Source organism: Caretta caretta, chromosome 6, assembly GCF_965140235.1.
Source record: "Caretta caretta isolate rCarCar2 chromosome 6, rCarCar1.hap1, whole genome shotgun sequence".
NCBI classification, from domain to species: domain Eukaryota; kingdom Metazoa; phylum Chordata; order Testudines; family Cheloniidae; genus Caretta; species Caretta caretta.
Window position 1 is genome coordinate 14,519,224 of NC_134211.1, and position 4,377 is coordinate 14,523,600.

Below are 4,377 nucleotides of genomic sequence, written 5' to 3' on the forward strand. Positions count from 1 at the left end.
AAAAGCCAGAGATAATAAAACAAAAACAAAAAAAACAGGCTGAGAGCAACCTGACTGTCTAGGCACAGAATCCAGACTCAGACTTTTCAAAGGGTCATGGTCCACTTTTTTCTGTCCCTAAACATAGTTTTTCATTCCCAATATGGGCTTTTTAATAGTAGATTCTTCAAAGACACAGTGGCAGGGCAGATCTGGCTGAACATTTCAGATTTGTAAAACCAAACCTGCAAGCTTTTATAGAAACTTGTGTTTCAGAAACACCACCTATGTCTGTGTCTGCTCATCAGTCGTGGTTAGGTGATATGCACATGGGCTTTTTAAATGGAGATTCTATTTTGAGGGGCCTATTCGGGGGGTTACTCATTCATATTAGAGTAGAGCCCAAAGGCCTCAGCCAAGATCAGTACCCCATTGTGCTACGAAGCAGTAATTGTATAGCTACACTAGATAGGGCCTGGTCTCTGGGCAAACACTATGCACGTGGCTGTTCAGAGGCACAAGAATCTGCTGACCTAACAGATCTAGGGGAGTGGTTCCTTTCTGCCCACTGCTGCAGAGCCAAGAAACTGCACCTTGTTCCTCCAGGCTCAAGCGCCTCTGTTGGGTAACTGGGGACAGCTCCTGCTATGTAATCAACTCTTTGTGAGTGTATAAGTGATCAGGAACGGTTAACCCCACTCTCAGACAGCCTGGATCCCAGCCAAGGTGCATTAAAGGGGGCAAGTGGAGTGAGGTAGCAGGTTCTAAACCACTGCAGGAGATGGACTATCAGAATAGACAGGAACAAAGATCTGATGAGTTTGCCATCACTTATAGCCACCAGAGTAGATAGGACCAAGAGTCTGATGCAGTGTGGCACCAGATCGGATACCAGACTAGAAAGGATCGCTGGTCTAATCCAGAGTGGTGAGAGCCAGAATACCAACCTGGAAGGGATAAGCAGGTTGAACTAGCATGGAGGACTCCTGTGTTCCAAAGAGTCACTTTATAATATTAGAGATACCAGGTGGGTGAGGTAACATCTTTTATTGGACCATCTTCTGTTGGTGAAAGAGAAACTTTTGAGCTTCTTCAGGGCTGGGAAAGGTACTCAGTGTCACAGCTAAATACAAGGTGGGACAGATTGTTTAGCACAAGGACATGAGCGGCGGGTATTGTAGGCAAGGGTTAGCTGTGCCTTCCCAAACAGCCTAGCGTGGCCCTGCCCACACTCTGCCCCCAAGGCCAGGCCCCCTCCTGCAGTTCCCGCTCTGCCTTGGCTGACCTGCCTCCAGCAGGGAGTCAGGAGGGCTGGTGTTACTGCGGCTGCGCTGCCTGGCCTCCCGGAGCTGGCCGTGGCGCCCGGAGCACCGGGGCTGGAGGTGGTGCCACCTGGAGAACCAGGCCTGGCGCCTCACCTCCCCAGCAGCCCGGCACTGGGGCTGCCATGGGGGGTTCTCTTGGCTCCCAGGGAGGGTGGGAGGGAGGCAGAAGAGGAGGGGCCAAGGGCTAGCCTCCCCAAACAGCCGGGTCACTGGCCACCCACGCACAAGAAGTTATTACAAAGGACCATTCAAGGTGAAGTCGGCAGTTAACACCTCTGCAGTTATAGGACAAAAATGGGAGTTAGTGAGTTACAGATTGTCGTAATGAGCCATAAAGCCAGTGTCTTTATTGAGTTCATGATTTTTAGCATCTAGCAAAGTTATAAATGTAAGCTCCCAGGCTCATCCTTCAAAGGCATTGTGAAAATTTCCTTTGAGGGTGAGGACAGAGGGGTCAGCTATGGAGAGACCACTTTATGAAAAGCTTTCACCGAGGGGAGAGATAGTGTTTGCCAAAGGGAGAGATTGTGTTTTTGTCTTTTATCGTTTTTCTGTGTGAGTTCACGCGTGTGAGAGTTATATGGATTAGGGTAACATCTATAGTGCCAGAAGAGATCACGGTCCCAAAGTACAGAGTGCTGCACGTACTCATAGTAAGAGAGAGTCCCTGCCCACACTCTAATAGCAAAGACAGACAAATGGAGAAAGGAAAGATCATTATCCCCATTTTACAGGCAGGGAATGAATCATAGAATATCAGGGTTGGAAGGGACCCCAGAAGGTCATCTAGTCCAACCCCCTGCTCGAAGCAGGACCAATTCCCAGTTAAATCATCCCAGCCAGGGCTTTGTCAAGCCTGACCTTAAAAACCTCTAAGGAAGGAGATTCTACCACCTCCCTAGGTAACGCATTCCAGTGTTTCACCACCCTCTTAGTGAAAAAGTTTTTCCTAATATCCAATCTAAACCTCCCCCACTGCAACTTGAGACCATTACTCCTCGTTCTGTCATCTGCTACAATTGAGAACAGTCTAGAGCCATCCTCTTTGGAACCCCCTTTCAGGTAGTTGAAAGCAGCTATCAAATCCCCCCTCATTCTTCTCTTCTGCAGGCTAAACAATCCCAGCTCCCTCAGCCTCTCCTCATAAGTCATGTGTTCCAGACCCCTAATCATTTTTGTTGCCCTTCGCTGGACTCTCTCCAATTTATCCACATCCTTCTTGAAGTGTGGGGCCCAAAACTGGACACAGTACTCCAGATGAGGCCTCACCAATGTCGAATAGAGGGGAACGATCACGTCCCTCGATCTGCTCGCTATGCCCCTACTTATACATCCCAAAATGCCATTGGCCTTCTTGGCAACAAGGGCACACTGCTGACTCATATCCAGCTTCTCGTCCACTGTCACCCCTCGGTCCTTTTCCGCAGAACTGCTGCCTAGCCATTCGGTCCCTAGTCTGTAGCTGTGCATTGGGTTCTTCCGTCCTAAGTGCAGGACCCTGCACTTATCCTTATTGAACCTCATCAGATTTCTTTTGGCCCAATCCTCCAATTTGTCTAGGTCCTTCTGTATCCTATCCCTCCCCTCCAGCGTATCTACCACTCCTCCCAGTTTAGTATCATCCGCAAATTTGCAACTTTGACCCAGAAGATGAAGACCCAGAGAGACTAAGTAATTGGGCTGTGGTTACATGGGCAGTCAGTGAAGTGGAATCCAGAGCTGCCAAGCCCCAGCTAGTGCTGTAACCACTAGACCATCCTGCCCTCTGCAGAATCACTTTTGCCCAGTGGATTGTTTCATTAGCTCAGGGAAGAAACACTGGCTACTCTGCTGCCTGACACACATGCCTCCAGATCTGCTGTCACCCATTTCCCATGGGAGATGCTAACAGCAGGGTCCCTGGCCTCACACTCCTGCCAGTGTGCAGAAAGGTACTGGAGCATAATAGGCCAGCTGAGCTGCTCAGAGTTTATTCTTTATTTTATTCACAAGCGAAGAGACTGGAGGGAGATGGGCTGCTGTGAAATCAGTTCAGTTTGATAGACAAAGCTATTATCTCAGCCACATGGGGACCTAGACGAAGGTACTGGGGTGAATCCACAGAGGAGACAATGCAAAGTGAGCCAGGACTATGTTAGGGCAGGAGTTCTGGCACCTTCTCTGAAGCATCTGCTGCTGGCCAATGTCAGAGAGAGGAACACTGGTCTCGATGGACCACGGGTCTGAGCCAATCTGATGATCTCAGTGTTCCTAATCGCAGAGATATTTACACTTGCTCATGCTACTGGGAATTGTTGGCAGAGCTTCCAACCTGAAGGGGACAGCCTTTTCAGGCATCTCATCATGGGAACATACTGCTCCTCTGCCCCACTGGCAGCAGACTGAACCCAAGAAATTCATCCCACACAGCTTGGCATGAGACAGCCAGAACAGCAAACCAAGAAGCAGGGCAAGGTGGGAAGCCCCTTAATAGGTACAAAAAGGTAATTGTGAAGCTGTCCTTTTAATTCTATAAAAAATCCAGGGATTCATTGTCAAGATCATTCCCATAGTAACTTTAACACTGCTCTACAGAGGGGATGGACACATTCTAGAAAGGTCTCCAAGTCTTACCTTTCCCTTGAGTATTTGGGTAACGTTGGAGCACCATATGCTTAGGTACATGCCTAGATCTGTAAGAGGAGCATGCCTCTTCAGTAATGCCTTCAAAAACACTCTGCAAGAGGCAAAGCCCACAATCCTCAGTACAGAGACAAGTCTTTAAAGTGCGCACACAGAAGAATGCATCTGGGAAAGGTTCTCTCCTCCTCCCCCAGAAACTGATCGATCCACTCAGCTGTTCAGCTCTGTCCAACTCCCCCTGCAGACTGTGTGTGAGCTGAGACAAGCAGGGGAAAGTTTAAGCCCAAAGGATCGTTTCTGGACAACGGTCAAAGCAATGGAGAACAGGGATGTGGAGTGAGAGTTCCCTGTGGAGCACAGCAGGGACATGGCTCCTGTAGCAATGGCCCACAGCCCTATAAATCAGCCCCATGGCAGAACAAAGGGACAAGGAGAAGGCAGGAGCCAGACC